The 17562-nt window shown below is 48.7% G+C and overlaps 1 long non-coding RNA gene across 1 annotated transcript; it reads left to right on the top strand.

Moving 5' to 3' along the window:
* Positions 1-2371: 2371 nt before the first annotated feature.
* LOC141749604 (uncharacterized) lies at positions 2372-17141 on the top strand. Its single transcript, XR_012589413.1, has 4 exons — positions 2372-3346; positions 4340-4598; positions 4821-4941; positions 16339-17141. It is a non-coding gene; the product is annotated as an uncharacterized LOC141749604 (long non-coding RNA).
* The last annotated feature ends 421 nt before the right edge of the window (positions 17142-17562 follow it).

The raw sequence follows: 17562 nt of genomic DNA, 5'->3' as shown, positions 1-17562 counted from the left end.
GGCTCAGTGACCCACATTTCCCACTCTCGCTTCGCCATGCCCCCTTTACCTTGTAGATGAAGTCTCCAGACTTCACTAGCATCAAGGAAAACTTGGCCCATCGTCTGGCTGTTGAAGGAGAAGCGTCCCCAGAGTGGGGTTCTGCAAAGATCAGCGAGCTCAACTCTCATCTTTGCAATCAGGCCGATGGAGCAGGACTCGCTCGGGTCTCTGTGTCCTACCACTGATCCTCAGCCTCCAGTGTGTTCTTGGGCTGTCACATCCAAACTGAATTTGTAGTATTCTTTCAACTGATCTGATTTCAATCTAGTGGATGAAAGCTGCTAAAATCTCTGAAGGGGCATGTGGAAATGACAAGACAGTCCCTGTCATCAGTCCTTTTACTGTGGGTAAGTGTGTAATGACTTGGACAAAAAGCAGCAAGTGCTCAGTGATTTGTATTTCACACTCGTTCTTGCTGAGAATGCAGTCTCTTTCCTGCTGAGAAGAAGAGAAAATGCTCTGCAATCTTCATCTTGGGACCCTTGCCAGATCTGGGCCGGTTTCTTTTGCAATGCAAAGCTTATTCTAGTGTGTGCTGTGGTGGCAAGGGGTCTTTCTTGCAGTGACTGTCAGCAGTGCTCTCCTCAGACAACTGCATACAGATAAGGTCCGTGCTGTCCCCTAGCTCTTGAGCTAACGCAGCCAACGCCATGAAGGTTGGTGGACTCAGGCTCCCTGACTTCTCTATCAGTCGGTGTGGGAATTGCCTGCTGATCGGTCGAGTGGCGGTGGTGTAGCAGAGCCTGACGCAAATGCAGCAGAAGGTGGCAGAATCGCAGAATAATACCGTTTGGGAGGGACCTCTGGAGGTCTCCAGTCCAACCTCCTGCTCGAAGCAGGGCTAACTTCAAAGTCCCGTCAGGCTGCTCGAGGCCTTGCCCAGCTGTTTTGAAAACCTCTAAGGACGGAGATTTCACAAAGTCTCTAGACGTCGCAGGGTGAGATCTGGGAGGCTGAGCTGTGGCCCCGCTGGTTTGCTCTGGTGAGGATATAAATAAATGATACGGTTGCATTTTCAAAGCCAGTTCTGAATAACAGTTTCGACCTGATCCCAAACTGTAAACTCTAACTAGCTCCAGACTTCCCTCAGAGCTCAGTTACTTTTGGGACCTAGGAGTTTGCGTTTGGCCCATTGTAAAGAGAGCCACAAAGCTGCAGCCAAGGAGACTTTCCTAACCAGGGCTATAAATCCGTGCTATTTGCGGGGACAAATGACCCAGGAACTTGAGATTGCAACTTCATGAGTTTGCATTAAGCTCTTAAGGCACAGTTCCAGCCTTTTTCCTGGCCCTTGCTTTGTGGCAAAACTACAGCTGCTGTGACTGCATGGGAACTGATCCAGCTGAAAAATACCCTGCCTGAGGAAAAGACCCTTTTTCTTATGATCGCCGTGAGGCCTTGAGGAAGGAGGACACACGGGCTGGAGGAAAGTGGAATTGCCCCTTTCGGTGACAGCCTGGGCTTTGGTTGGCTTAGGGAGATAATGAAACTGCAGTTTGTGGTGGTAAAACAGGCTGATCCTGCAAGCCCTGCACACAAATTTCCTTCAATAGGGGTGTATGGAGCAGACCAAAAAGGATCCATAAAGTAACATTTTGGGTCATGCTGGTTTCTGAGAGCTGCAAAAGGGAGCACGTGGCTCCAAACTCTTTCTACTCATGTGGAATGTATTAAACAACCCTGTTATTCTCTTTGCTCCTGAGCTGTTTCAGTCCTGTCTGTCTTCTCCAGAGAACCTTGTACAGGAACTATTACCTGTGATCTAAAACTGTGGCTCTCATCCCCAGGGCAGCTCATGGGATCCACTTCCCATTGCTAGAGACCGAGGCATCACTGGGTACCAGATGCAAGGGGTCAGGAACTTTTGGTGCCAGCCTGGCTGTTTTCTTGCAGGATCCACCTATTTACGTCTCTGTTTGACGCGTGGAGTACTGGGGTGCAGAGAAGCAAAGGGACCCTGCCGATGCCGCGCATTGGGTCTCTGGTAGAACAAGCCCCAGATCCACAGCTTCTCGTAGCTGTTTAGCTGGAATCACGGACGGCACAAACACGCTTCTCGTGCAATGACAGCTTTATTACTTGGAAATGCTAGAAAGTTTCCACATTCTGTCCCTATTCCTTTGCCTGCACCCGTGTGAATGCCCGCTGTTCTCCGCGCCAGGATATCAGCAGATCCTGTAGCTTGTTTTCCATTGAAATATCTCCTCTTAGGTAAATATTACATCTCGGGTTGCTTTGCCAGAGGCTTTCTTACCTGGAGTTTGTACAACAGGTCAATGCCCTGCTCAGCGATAAGGGGAATACTTGCTGTGGGTGCTGTTTGCTGCTGTGATGTGCCACCCTGCTCTTCCCTCATCAGCTTCTCCTTTGGAAGTTTTTGATTGCTGCTTCAGTCGTGGGGTTTTTAGCAAAGTGAGGGAAATTTAAGACAAGCCATCGAGTCCTTGGACAGAGCAGAAGGACTTGTTTATTTGCGACAGCCATGACTTGTAAATTATTCATCTGCGTGTAACTGGAACACGCAGATCCTCAAAGGTCTTGTTACAAAGGGTGAGGTTGAGGGATCAGCGAGCTTCGAGCAGAACAGGAGGGTTAACAGGTCTTGGGGAAACCTCCGTCCACCTGCACCTACTCCACAGTAATGCCTGTTTGCAGAAGAAAATTGAGTTGCCGATAAGTGAAGCAATGCACAGATACGTGTCTGTAGGGGGGAGAGGACATCTGTAAAATATCTTCCTGTGTCAGTTTTCCCTCCAGTGGGAAACATAGATTTGAGGCTGTTTGCAGTGAAACATATACACAGCCTGTGGGCACGTACCAAGTATCAATGCACAATAGGCTCTGGCCTCTGTGAAACGGAGAAGTTTCCAAAGACCAAGAGATCAGAATAGCCGGCTAAGCAGAAAAGAAGCCAGCACACTTCTGCTCAGCACTTCTGTCTCCAGACAAAACCAGACTTCAACTAATTAAAAAGAGCAGATGCTAGCTGGAACATTAATTGGAACAACTATCATCTTTTGTCTGTGCTTAAATCTGTATTCTAGCTCTCTTGTAGTAGGTTTGGAGAGAGAAAGTGTTAACCCTTTAGCTGGCTTATTATTTTGTTAGGCACAGTGTGTCCTTAGAAGAGAGCATAATGAAACATCTATGAATAGGTTTGGATCCTTTTTTTTTTTTTTTCTTTCTTCAGGAGCAAACAATTCTCTGTCTAATAATGCAGAACCATCCTCACAACCAGCATTCTCAACCCTTCCTTCTCACGGTGCTGTTTGTAAAGTGATCTTGCTCGGCTTTCACAGGCCTTGTAAGTAGTGCTGGGCACAGGGCCAGCTGCTGTTCTTCCCCGTACGTATTGTGTTAAGGGGACACCTCTTCTTTAACCTGGGCTCATTTGTCCCCCTCCACCTGTGTGCCTTCTCATTAGACCTGATGTATGATCTACAGAAAGTGCAAAGAGCTCAGCTGGCATCTGATATGCTTATAAATAGCCTGTCTGCCCTGCTACGGTTCTGTAGCCATCCGAACATGAGCAAACACTTGACGTATTGCGCTCTTCCTGGAACTGGGATGCTATCGAAGATTTTCCTCTAAAGCATCCAAATTTGGCCTCTGCTGGAAGCCGGGTACTTGACTGCAGGCACCACTGGTCTGTTCCAGATTGGCAGTTCCTCAGTCTTGTCCTAGTCTCCAGTTCCACCCTAAGAGATGAGGCAAAGGCGTCGTTCGAGTAATGAGGCTCTTCCACTGTTCCCTGCCCTCCCTGCTCCGGTCCCCTGTCGCAGGCAGAGGCTCCCTCAGCACAACTACAAGCCCTGGTCCTTTCCTACCACTCCACTCACACACCACCCCCGGGCTCCTGTTACTTCCTCCATTCCCGCACCCCCAGTTTCCCCCCTCTCCACCAGGAGATCCCGTTTCCTTGGTGGCCTTGTTGTGTCCATCACAAGTCTCTCCAGTCCTTGCTGAGATTTGTCCTGTGATGCTTTCCTGAGCACCGGTGCTCCCATCTAAATGCAACATGCTCTGGCTTCCAGTGGACCAAGAGCAGCAAAGACAGCAGCCCCTGGTCCAAACTCCTCCCCACTTCCTTAGAACATATCGCTTAATCCCTTTTTCTTTTGCAGACCTCGTTGAGTGATAACTATTGCCATGTCCCACCCCCTACTTGCACTGAATGAGCCTCAAATTTGGCTCCCAAAGAGATTGCCAGAGAGAGATGAATTTAGGCAGGAGATCTATGGAGACTTAGGGGGCCGTTTGGGATATTTAAGATTATCCCTGACTCATTTTGTTGCAGGTCTGATGCAAGAAGTGAGTCAGATCCTGCCGACACAGTTTGACCCGAAGGATGCGGCTGGCAGACAGCTGAGCGGCAGCGTATGGGGTTCATGTCGTTTTGCAAATGGAATAAAGTTCACTTAACACAGTGGGCAGCTGCCTGTACCTGCTGTTAACTCAAAGGCCTCTCACCTGAAAACCAACCTGCAGATCGCTTACCCCATCACCGCTCGCAGGTGGCATTAGCTCCTGAGAGCCGCCGAGGGCGGAGGAGGCAGGTATTTCTGAGAGGTGACCCTCTTTCCCAAGACAGGGCTAAGGTCCCTCTCCTGCGATGCTGAGTTCATCATGCTTGAAATGCTTGCAGTCCCTACCCCAGTTTGGGCAGGCAGGACCCTGCCCAAAAAACTCTCTCCCTCCTCTGGGCTTTCTCTCTTAGCAATGCTGCCAGTGCTAGCATTAATGTAATTGCGCTTTTTTTGACTGCTTTCTTTTCCTAGGTGTGAATGCTGTCATCACTGAATGACACCTGTGTCCCATGGGTCCCTTCAGCCTGTAGGAAAATCCTTCTTTCCCCCCAGCTCAGCTGCAGGCAGGTGTCTCCTGAGGCCGGTAGCTTAGGTAAGTCGCTCCTTCAGACTCAGTTCTTGTTGCACTGAGCTCTCAATGCCTCCCTTCCTTCTGGACGTGTCTTGCTGACTACTGACAGCCGCAGGTGAACGGCTCACACGCTGATGGATGTCTGATTTTTAGACATTTAGAGGTTAGGAGATGAAGTTCATGGAAATTTGTCTCCTAGTATTTGCCTTCCGCCTTCTGCCAGTATCTCCCCTTATCAGCACCCACCCCAGTTTCACTGCCCTCTGAGTCTCCGTGGCGATCTGCTGCCTGCCCGGTTTTCCTTCTCAGCCAGGTTCTGGTTCAGACTCTGCCCGTTTTCTTCCAGCAGGAGATGATCTCCTACTGCAGCTTCTGCAGCCCATCCCCACCTCTGCAGGGCAGCCCCCCCTGCCCCGTCATGGGTACGACACTCCCCTGGGGCAGCCGTTCCCTCGCGGTCCCAGAGAGCGGCGTTTGCAGCTGAGCTCTCTGCAGAGAGCATCAGCGCTGCTGCATTTGGGCTGGGGGCAGGTTTTATGATTGCTTCTCGAGTTGTTCTTTGTGATTGCTAACCCTACCTGTACACCCCAGAGGTGGAAGTTGTATCCCGGCCCCCAGCCTTCTCTCTGCCGAAAGCGGGGGCAGCAGTGCTCAGAGCCTCTGACGGGAGTTTCCTTCAGCTATGGCAGCAGCCTTACCCCGCTGAATGCAGACTTGTGCCAGATTAAGCCATCACCCTTGAATACCTTCTCAGTTCTCGTTCCAACGCAGCTTCCAAATTAGAAACCCTACCACCTGCATACGATACGGGCAGGGATTTTGCAACACTGGGAGGCTGAGCCAGGCGCAGGGACAAGAGCCATTTCTGCTGCTGAAAGGCTCAGTTGCGTTCAGGTGCCCACTGCAACGGTTCCCCATCTCCACAGGGGTTGTGCAATATTGGCAAACCCAGTGTCGGAGGATCAGCCGTCCCAGCATCGGTGGCTCTGTGAGGCCCCAGGCGCTGGCTGGCTCGGCGGGGACTCTGCTGGCTGCCTGCCCGTGGCTTTTCCCCCTGTCAGCAATAGCAGGTCCAAGGTAAATTACCTCTTTTTGGAAGAGCTTTGATTTGAGCTCAGACTGGCAGCCTCTGTCTTACCACCAACCTTTTTGATACAGCAGCAGGACACCATCTGGGTATGGAAAACAGGCTGAAAACGCCCGGCGTGTGTACCCTCTCCAAGGGCCCGCCACACGTGTGTGTTTTATGGGCTAAAATTTGCCACTCCCACTTTCCCTAGACGGTACCCTGAAGGCAAAGCAATCTGGTGCCTGTCTTCAGACCCAGCCCCTTTTGCCAGTTCCCACTTTTTAAGCTTCCCAGATAAAATCCAATGGAGCTTGTTAAGGCTGTTCAGATTGGCGGTGGCTGTGGGAAAGGGTCTTGTAAAATAAGAATGTTTAGATTTCTGTTATTTAGTTTCCTGTAGTCATTTCAGTGCTTTCTGAGCCTGGCCTATGGCTAAACCATTCTGGTTAAAAGACTTATTTTCTTGATACATTTTCTAGCATCTTGTAAATCATCTTCTGCCTTTGGCCGTGTTAAATGGTGAAGCGAGGAGTTTTAGCACTACAATATAGCTATGTTTTGTTACAGCAGACGTAACAGAGCCCGGTTCCTAACTGAAAGTCTCTTGAGTTGTTCTAAGTTTCCCTGTTTGAATATATAGCATCGCTTTGGGATAAGCCCAATGAAACCTCGAGCAGTTTGCCTGATTTACCTTCCACTCCCCATACACTGTGTTAGACCCAGGACTTTGTGCTATGCTTATCCTGGCTCACAGCTTGATCCCTTTGCAGAGGGTAAATCCTGCAGCTCCATTAATGTACGGCTGCTCGAGACGGCCCCTTGAAGCAGCCCGTGTGGCTCCTCAGCAGGCATGTGGGCTTGAAGGCAGCCAAAGAAGGCTCCTGGCACGTTTTCCTCTTGAGAAGTGGGGATGAGGGAGGAGGAGGCTGCAGTAATTGAGCTGACAAAATTTTTTGTCTCCTGTCTGGGTCTCAGTGGGCTCCAAAGAGGGTCAAGAAGTGCCAAGTCCTGGGGCTGGCCCTGTCCCACGTGGAGGCTGCCTTCCAGGGTGGCTCAGGAGCCTCTGCTCAAGGTGCTTTTTCAGTATTTTTTTATTCCTTGCTGCAGCTCTCGTTCTGGGTTGCTGAAGCTTTTCTGCTGGATTGTATTTTTACGAGGATACATCTCACCCGTTGGGCTCTGATGGCTGGGCCACCTTCCCATCCCCTCTTTCCAGAAAAGCCCTGCTGCAGCTGAGCCTCACCCGGGATCCTGGACACGGTCCGGCTCTGCCCCGGAGGCTGCAGCTCCACTGGCAGCTCAGCTCGGCCCTTTCTGAGAAAACTTTTGCATGCTCTCATTCCCTTTGTGCAAAGCCTCCGTCTCTCTTGAGTTCTTTGGTCATCTTTGAGCCCACTGGCCCCTTCGTTGCTCGTCTTCTGTTATCTCGACAGAAGTGCTAGCCCTCAGCGTTCTCCTTGGAGGTGACATCCCACGCCAGAGTCCAGCACTGAGCCGTTTGCCCCAAGCAGCCAGCCGAGCTGCCTGGGAGCCCCCGGGGCTTTCTCTGTTCCTGCCTGTGTCCAGCTCCTTCGGCTGCCTCAGCGCTTTTTTGCACTGCGTGCTCTGATTTCTCTGCCTCCCATCACCCCCAAACGCATCACCGTCTTTTGCCTTCCCCATAAACCTTCCTTGATTCTTTTACCCCAGAGAAGACGTAAACTCCTCCACGCACTCATGCCAACCGATGGGTTCCTGGGATTTTTCTAGCCTTTATTTCTCTTGCCCAAGCCCATTTCTACTAGGCAGTGCCCCAAAAACCCGAAAAAATCCAAGGATTGTTCAAACCCTCTCCTCACCCCATGCAAACAGCCCCACTTGTGAGGGCAAACAGGTCTTTTGTCCATCATTTTGCTGCTGCATGGTGATGTCCCCTCTATTTTAAAGTGTTTTTGCCTGAAGGCCAATTATTTAACAGCTTTTTGAGGAGGCTTGCACCCATTTCATTGCCAGCCTCTTGCCGTTTCTACACACCAAAGGCCAGATCCTGGGGTGCTGAGCCGATCTGCCGCCAGGCATGGTTATGCCCGATTCCTCAGTAAAGTCTGTTTTGGCGTTGCACAACGTGTCTGCCCTCCCGGGGAGGGGGGAGACTGTGCGCAATCTCCCATCAGGACAGACGTCTGAGCTTGATCCCGCTGGAATGACGTCAAAGGTTGCAATATTGTACCTCTCCCCGGCGCTGGCAGAGCCCGGCCTGGCGACGTGCCGCTGCAGCGGATGCAGCTGCGCTTCAATCAGCTGCTGGTCCCACTCGCGCAGCGCAATTAATAGGTTACCAGACTCACAGCACAGGTGGCCTGCGTTGCTTTGCACGGTGGAGATCTGCTTAGACCCCTGGCTCTTCCCTGCAAACTCCTGCTGCTCCAGAAACCTCTGACTGGAAGCAAACGGGAGTTGCTTTTTACAGGAGCATCCTCCGATGTTGACCTGTGAGGAGATAAAACTCCAGCAAACTCGCAGCCTTTCCCGTGCTTGGAACCGGGGCTGGCACAAGCCAATGTCATTTATCACGGAGCTGCAGCCGGCAGCGCGACAGAGGGTGCCAGTAAATCCCTGGCTGTGGTTTGGCGCTCATCTCCGTGGCACTGATTAAGAGAATAAGAGCACATGATGTATAAGCAGCTATTTTGAATGCTCGCTGCTGAGATCTGCTGAAGGCAACAGCGACAGTTAAAGCCGCAGCCTCAGCTCGTGCCCGACCAGCCGTGGTGAAATAAGGCTGACAGACACACTGCTACACCTGGCTGTTTGCGATCGGGAAGGTTTCCCAGCGCTGCAGGGAAGGAAGAGATTGGCACATCCTCGGGGCAGCGCCGAGCGGGTTCCCCGCGCCCCGAGGCACCCCAGGGCTGCTGCGCTCCCCGCAGGCTACGGCCGGGCGGGAGAGTTGTGAAATGCCCTTGTGCTGCTGAGCAGGACGTGATTCATTGCAGCCTCTTGGCATCCTTACAAGCGCTGCCTGCGCCTCTCCGGCCCTTCGCCGGACCGACCCGCTGGTAAGGCGGCTGCTGACATTTCACATCTGCCAGACCCAGTTTGAAGTGGGCCCAGTCCAGCCCCAGATCGGTGAAATGACGTTTCTGATTCGGCCGGCTGTGCGCTGGCCCAAGCTATGGTCCGTTTTGACAGCTCTGCACATAGTTCAGGGGGAAGGAAGGAGTGTTTGGCGATTTCCATTTTTATATGAATGCCCGGGCAGTTCTTAGGTCCTTCTTAAAAAAGGTGCTGACAGATTAAGAACAGCTCCCAACTTTTGATTTTGGAAATGCTGGGATTTTCCAAGTTGTAAATCCAGCAGGAGGAGTTCCAGCGGGCCTGTGGCTGTGCACAGCGTCCTCTCCTTTAGGCAGCTCGGCGCTCTTCGGCGGTAGCTGCACCCTGGGCGCTGCCGCACGTACTGAACGCCCCGGGGAAAGTAAAAAAATACAATCTGTAATGTTAGCAGGAACGTTTTTGGTGGCTCATTAGGTGAGAAAACTATAAGATGTAGAAAACGGTATTAAAAAAAAATTGCTGGGCTTACAAAAATGGGAGAGATTGTTTTTTAATACGTAGGAGCATAGGTAAGGTATCTTTAAAAATTTGTAATTTTGAACTGGAAATAGGACTGAGACAAGTCTTGAAAGTAAATATTTAATTACTGGATCAATTTTGATAAAGACCCAGAGTTTGCGATTGATTTCTTTAGCCTCTGCTGAGCCCGCCAATGAAACTGGTAAGTCCTGGTGTTGCTGTGGGTCCCCTCAGCAAATAACTTACACGTGTGATTATAGTTGATTTTACATGCTAAGAGTGAAAAACTTGATATCCCAGAACCAACTTTCTCTCTTCTCTGATGGTGATAACTATCTTACTTCTGAGTGTAAAAGTAAAATTAGTTTTCTTGACTGGTTGTGCTAGCGAGGTTGTGAGAAGAAGGGCTGGCGTGACAATACTTTGCTCTTTGCAAGGCAGAAATTAGCCAGTATTTACCTTAAGGGCTGTGATATTTAGACAAGAATTCCAAAGAGAATTACAATAGTGAACTTCAGGTAACTCTGACAAGTTTGCATGATCGATGCTTAACTGTGCTGATACTTGTTGATTCACAGGAGCCGCGGTGCTATCTAGAGAAGCCCTACTGCCTGCATGAGTTCCCAGGATGATCACAATTAAATGCAAGCCTAAGCAAAAAAAAAAAAAAAAAAAAAAAAGTCCAGATCTAAATGTTGCCCAAGCAAGTAAATTGTCTTTAGAGCCACTGTGCCATGCCTCGGCAGCAGACAGATCCCGAGTCTGCTTGGTCAAATACTGGGTGATGTGCAGAGGTCTAGAGCTATCTTTTCTCTAGGAAAATGAATTAGCATGTCATTAAGTAGAGGTTATGGAAGAATGAAATCATTAAATAAGATGCAATGTTCTTTCCCGTTCAGTGATTACAGGTTCTTCTCATAGGAGCTGCCATATTCCCTGTGCCATCGGCACAATTCAGGCATCCTGAAAAAAAGGCTTTGTGATCATCTTTTTTCTGTATATTCTTCAACAGATAATTTAAGTGCAAACATTCATTTGTTCAGTATTGTACAGCGTCAAGGTTATTAACCTCAGGGAACAGGTGGAGAAAGTGAAGAGCAAGGAGATGAGGTGTGTTGCTTCTGGCTGTGTAGACAGTTAGGTAGTAGCAGGATTGGGAAAGGACATGGGTTCCTCTCGAGCGGTGTTTATGGGGAAAAAAATATGTACCAGTAATCTGAATTTAGCTCTCCATTATTTGTTGTGACACCAGTAGGGGTGAGTATTTTGCTCCCGAAGACCTACAGAATAAGAAAGCGTGCGTCTTTAGATCGCAGGATGCATGCCTGAATTTCCCCCAAACTTTTTGACACATTCGTGTGAATGAAAACACTGGCTGTGATCACATCTGTATTTTGAGGAAGAATAATCCAAATCTGAATCAGTGTTTTCTTCATTGCTTACATTGCTACTAAGGATTCATTAGACAAGAAAACAGAAGATTACATCACAATGGATCATTTTTTAAATGAGAAATCCATTTGTTTGGATTTTTTTTTGTTTTTGGGGTTTTTGTTTGTTTGTTTATTTGTTTTTAATGATTCTGCTGAGAATATCTGCCCTGAGACAAACAAAGCAGTCAGCTGTCAACGGCAGCAAAATAAATCTCAGCCCAGGGCAACACAAATTGGGAAGAAGCTCTAGAGAGTGATGCTATTTGAAAAAAAATGAGGAATTATTTTTGAAAGCTTGCATGGAAGAGTGGAGTTTCGCCAACTATTACAATTGGACTTCAGAGTAACTGCTGAGTGGGTAATTAGTCCCTCAGGAACACAGGAGTCTGGACAAATGTAAGACAGAACAAGAGGGGAAAAAAGTGTATGAAGAATTAACTTTAGAAAACAAGCTAGAACATTAGTCACAGGAGGGATATAACTCAACTTTCATTTAACGTTTATTTCTGTGATGAACAGAAACGTTGTTCTTAACCCCTGTACCGAAGCAGGAAATAGGAACCTTCTCTCTTTTTAAGGCAGCTGGAGCTGCTTTGTTGAAGTTCATCCCTTTGATAAGAGGGTGAAGGGGAGGGTAAAGAACTGCGCTGAAGATGCTGCAAACCCAGCAGATGGGACTCATACTCAGGTGGAGCAGGGAAAGAAACCAGTCGTGGAACTGGTTGAGATATCATGTAGTGTCTTGTTGTGGTCTTCAGCGACTCCCCCATCATGAAGGCAAAGCAATCAGCCAAGGTTTAAAAAAATAATGCCCCCTCTCCCCCCTGCCCCTAACATGAGTATTTTCTTGCAGTCTACAAAGCACGCTCTCATTTTCCTCTGTGCTGCGCAGCGCCCCAGCTATGGGAGGTGACTCTCCTACCAGCGTGTTGGAGCACCTTGGCATGCCTCTTTGCTGGGTTTACAAAGACCTGATGAAATACAACTGCAAAGAAAACTCTAAGCATGTGAGACACTTGTGAGGTTAGATAGTGCACATGTGGTTGGTCCTGCCCTTCCAGAGCTCCTGATGCATAGTCCTGTGCTGTAACTGTAGAACTGTAGACTTGTTTGTAGAGTTTCTACACTCGGCTTTTGTCATTCATTGCTCCCATTATTTTCTCAACAGCAGCAATTTGCTAATCAGTTGTCTTCATAGAACAGGACTAGTATTGCTTCGGTTGTTTGGTGTTCAGAAAAAAGAAGAATGTAATTCATGTGACTGTAGAAGAAGGAAGCTTTGCAAAAACATCTAGCATATTCAGGTGTGAATCTGTGTAAATGGGTCGTATTCGCCGAACTGTGTGTCTGGAGGGTTAACAGTAACATCACAGTTGAAGGTTCAGGACCAGACCCCCAGATCTGGATCTTCCCAATTTTGAGGATTTTGTACTTTGTCTCTGTCTCTACTCTATAATCTCCAAAGAGATTGAGTCAACCTCTCTGCTGGGCTCTCACCATATCATTGGCCAAGTGATGGGGTCCCACTTGCCCGTTCTGCACTGGCACCCCCAAGAGCATTGTCTGTTAGTGCTGTGGTGTTGCATTTCCGATGTGGTGATGCCCCGCTGTGACCTGAGCAAAGGTTACTGGTGTTTTCATGTAGGCTTTGTGTTTACTATTTAAGGTGAGCTCTGGATTCCACCAGTTGAGTCATCCTCTCTGTTTCCCAATTCAATGCAAACGGCCAGACAGGCAGGCAGTTCTTCCTTGAAAACATTCAAATTCTCTTGAGAGGTGTGCCAGTTTCTGACAGACGTGGTGTTGGCAATGCACGATGGACACAATGCGGTCATAGTTGTTCATTCCTGTAAACATTGTCTTCAAAATCACCATCTCCTCTCACCACCTTGAGCCGCTTCCCTGGAGTGCTCAGCACAAGGATCCTGCACAAACACACCCAGCTCTGGCGTATTCCTTCCAGGAGAGGGCAGGGGAATACAGTTTATTGCGGATCCACTCCTGAACTGGAGCCCACATTCCTCATGTCCCAGGTCTTCCTGTACATCTTCCAGTCTATTTTGCTTTCCTAGACTCGGATGAGCAGGTTGGTGCTGAATGTCCTCGAAGTGAGTCAGTGGGTTTTGTCACATTTACAGACCTGCCGGTCCCTGAGTCATCTTCAGGAGGGGTAGCTTGGACTCGGCTGCTCCCCTTGCTCTTGAACCTCTCGCAACGAGCCTCATGTATCACGTTGAAGGCATCGGCTCTGTGCAGCTTCAGGGTTTAACCCGGGGTTCAAACAGCCGAGCCCCAGCTCTTCTGCTGCAGCTCACCACGGAGCAGGGGAGGCAGTGATGGGACAGCTTGTCTGTCACGCGCTCAGCACACCCAGATCCCTGCGGAACACGGTCTGATTCCCGTGGCCGTTCATAATGTTAGCAGGTGCAGCTCTGCTCGTGGCTGCTTTTGCCAATAGATTAAAATGCAGGGGTTCTGCACGGAAACCCGAGGTTGGAGCTGGACCTGGTTAAAGACGGCCTAGAGAAATACCAGCCAGAAAGTCAGCTGATGTTTTCTGTCTCAGTATATTAATGAACAGAAAGTTTGGGAGAAAATCAGAAACTCTCCCCAGCTCCCCACTGTCTTTAAAAGTTTTATTAACGTAAAAAAATCCTAAAATGAGTTTCTTCCAACTTATCTCCCCCTAGACCTATGATTCTGACTTGAAAAGACAACATAATTTCCAAACTAGTGAAGGAAAGACAAAAAAAAAAAATAAAAAATCAATAAACTGTTGGCCCTGCAGCACGGATGCCCTCGCAAGGCCAAAGAAATTAAGTCCTGAGATTGCTGTTGGTGTTTCCACCTTGTCCTGCAGAACCACAGTCGGGGATAAACATATTCTTTGTGTCAATATTTCTGTAGTACTGAGAGAACTTGCAGTCCTTATCTGCGAGCGTCAAGGACTGCTAGGTTAAAGTGATCATAACATTATTGGAGAGTCTGACAGGCTTTTTTGTTCCCTCTGTGTCCGCGTAACTTCTGGTGCTGAAAGCTGCAGCCCAGCGGAGCTCGGCCGGACACGGCCATCGGCTTTGTGGCTCGCAGAAGGGATCCGTCTGCAGAAGGCTAATTAAAAAAATAAAAAAATAAAACCCCAAAATAGAATCTGAACTTCCTTTTAAATTTTTTCTTTGCCTGATTATTTTTGCTTCTTTCTTTGGAAAGGAGCAGCCTTGATGCGTGAATCACATGGAAATGTGCAAGTAATCAATTCAGCCTGACTAACCCTTGTTTTGCCAAGTGGCGGCTGGCTCGTCAGATTACTAATAGTTTGCTGCTGCGGTAAGTGGAGAACAGCAGGGGCTGGGGCAGAAATACCACAGGTGACCTCTAACGACAGCAAAGCACTTACCCTGTGCACCACAATCCCTCTTCTTGCCCGTCCATGACATTCAAACACTTTCCCTTCCAGTCCCCTCAAAAAGGAGAAGTCATTTGTAACACAAAGCTGCGCAAACAACGTACGGAAGATGGGAAAACCTACGGCAGGAAAAATCGTCCCTTGTACGGCCACATATGGAAAGGCAAAGCGTGGGCAGAGCCAAAAAATGGTTAGGTGTAAACTGCTGAGCGCGGAGCGGACGAGCCTTTTGCTGCCTTTCCCACCTTTAACGGGTCCGTGCTACGTGGCACAACAACTCGGGAACAACTTCAGCCCACGGCTTCTTTTTAACTTTACAGTGCAGTGCTATTATTATCTTCAGGGAAATTATAAAAGGCTTGAATGCCAAGGTTTGTTTGCCTTTCCTGACTGGATCTTTAACACACAGCCATCAGACAAAAGCCAATGAAAAGGACCTTAACTTTACATTAGCCCCGGTGTTTGACTGGGCTGTAGGAATGCTGGAAAGGTTGTCCGGGCAGGGAAACCAGTTTGACTTAAGTTCTCTCCTGAAAGGTGGCAAAAGAGAGAATGGAAAATCCCCAGGCAGGACCAAGGGACAGAGGCAATAATAGATTTTAAAAGGACTTGGCGAAGAGATGAACAGAGGGAAGGAAATCTCTCAGCGATGCACGAGAAGCATGAGGGAGGGGAAAAGACGCGTGTGTCTATGGTGGGGAGCAGGGGCTCGGTTTTGCTGCAGCACCAAATGAGGGATGCTGATGTGAGACGCTGGTCACAACTGCACAAAACATCCCCAAAAGCCTGTCCTGGCCATTCCTGGTTCTCATGAAAACTTGGCAGCCAAAAGTGATCAGAAGTCGTTATGTTTGTCTAGAACTGTGCATTTCTCCTGCTGTTAATTAAAGCTCGTATTGTTTCCACAACCTTGAGCAAAACTTAGGTGTGTGTCCATGTGCTTTTACTGTCACAGGGCTCTGAAGAATTAATCAGTGAACCAGTTTACAGCTTGGGAAGTGCACTCAGGTATCCCCGAGGGACGGAGAGTTGGCTGAGTCAGCCCAGAGGCTGGCACCTGCCACTCTGGCTTGTAATCTTCAATTTTGGGGTTCAGTCTGAAAGTGCGCCCGAGGACCCCAAAACCAGGAGCGTGGTTCAAGGCCCTCACGGCAGACTCACGGGTAAAACAATGTGATCATCCTGGGAAAGAAAGCTTCCCAGATAAAATCTCCGCTCAGAGAAGATGCTGTAGAGGATGAAGCTGTGGACATGTTTCACCAAGGGCAACCCCAGATTGGGGCTACGAGTGACAGTGACTTTTCCATGTTTTCTCACTGTTCTCTGTTGTAGAGTGACGGGTTTGTGCTGATGGGAGATATCAGAACTCGTGACGTCATATATCCTGTTTATTTATTTGTTTTTAACGTGTCCTTTGTCTCTGCCTAGAAATTCTGTCTGGGCAGAAAAAGAGGACTTTGGATATTTGTCCAGGGTGTCCTGATGTCCAATAGCCTGGTCAGGGCAGTAATTTCTACAGGAGCGCTGGACATCCAGAAATGCCTAAGACACAGTCACTGAACATACGCGCAAGGGCTTTGCTGAAGTGCAGCTGATAGTGTGTGCATGACAAAGGGGATCTGGGCATATGCAAAAAGTTTGGTGCATCCAGAATCGTCGCGTGAGGGTGCCCAGGTCAGGGGTTCATCCCAGATGCTCTGGACTCGCTTCCCGAATACTCTGTACGGCCTGCTGGCATTTTTTGTATCTTTTCCAGGGAAATATGAGGGAGAAATACAGAAACCTTAGTTACGCTTGCCTGATTATTTCCATCACATTTCACCTCCCAGTGGTCACTGTTGCCTTCTATTGAATGGGTAAGATGCTCCGTAGGGTTCTTCAGTGCAGCTGAAGTTACTCATCCCTGAGCTGTCCCAAGTGACCGTGAACCAAAGTTGTGCTTTTTCATCCCACAGGTGTCCTTGGACTCAGACTTAGAAGCATTTGACCTGACTTAACACGTTTAACAACCTGTTTGTCCAAGCAACTGATCCATTGCAGATGTGAAAAAGCATCGGATCCCTCCTCCGTCGCAGTGCGCAGCCGCACAAGGGCTGGCGCCGGCCAAAGGGAAGGTGGCTGGACATCTCCTCCGGCAGCAGCACGTGTTTGGATCTGCTTGAGCCCACTGAAGTCATCACACCTTCGTGTCACTGGCTTCAGCGACACATAACGGCGCAGTCCTGTCGCTGTGTAATGGGAAACGCACCCAGCCTTGAGTGGTACTTTTAGGGAAGGGGAAAGGCTGTGGGGCTAGTCAAGCGGATGAAACTTGAGAAGCAGAACTGGGACACATTTATTTTATTTCCGCGTGAGGTAAATGTGGGTCTTCACAGCCTATCCAGCAATTTAGGGAAAGCTGGGAACGACTGTAACTGAAATACAAAGAAATTGTCTTTTGCATGTGGAAAAACAAAATTTAGAGAAACCTCTAATGTATCCCAATGCATGTGTAGGTTATAATAATGATAAAATTAAGATTGTAACTTTTGGTTGTTTCCACGGTAATAAACATCGTAAGGGAATCTCATATCTGTACAGCCAACAGTTCAAATTCCATTTAAGCCCAGTCTTGAGGGTTTGGGATTTTAGCTGTATCTAAATCTCCTGCCCTTTGCATTGCATCAAGCTAAACTTCACCTACTCAGGGAACAAAGGGCTTTTAATTGAGAGAAAACAGCAAAGCAAGGTTTGCCAAAACCCTATTTTGGTTAAAAATGTTTAAGGCCAGCGTTTTATACTGCTGAAGTTAAACTAATGCAGAATTTGGCCCTGATGTCTTTGTATAAATATAGTATCTGGGAATTTGATGAGCGTGTATTCATGCATTATTCATTGAGATACGTGGAGAGGAAGAGCGAGGTCTGTGCATGAGAGCAGAGCCCGGAGCACCCCCGGGTCCTTCGGTGGCACCCACCGGGGTGAGGCAGCACCCGTGGGGTCACCTCCGCGCTGCTGCTGGGATGGGGCTGCCGGGACTTGCCGAGGCTGAACCTCCTCTTGGGAAGAGACTGGTTTATGTTTGCCAAACTGTGAAACGTGTTACTGGCAATTCTGAAGCCATGGAGCCGGAGGATATTTTTGCCAGTTTAAGGCCCTGGGCTGGAGTTGAAAAGAGAAGAGGCTGCGGCTTGGTTCTG

Source organism: Larus michahellis, chromosome 10 (genome assembly GCF_964199755.1).
Source record: "Larus michahellis chromosome 10, bLarMic1.1, whole genome shotgun sequence".
Taxonomy (NCBI): Eukaryota; Metazoa; Chordata; class Aves; order Charadriiformes; family Laridae; genus Larus; species Larus michahellis.
Note: the sequence above shows the minus strand (reverse complement) of the source record. Positions and strands in the feature narration are given on the sequence as shown.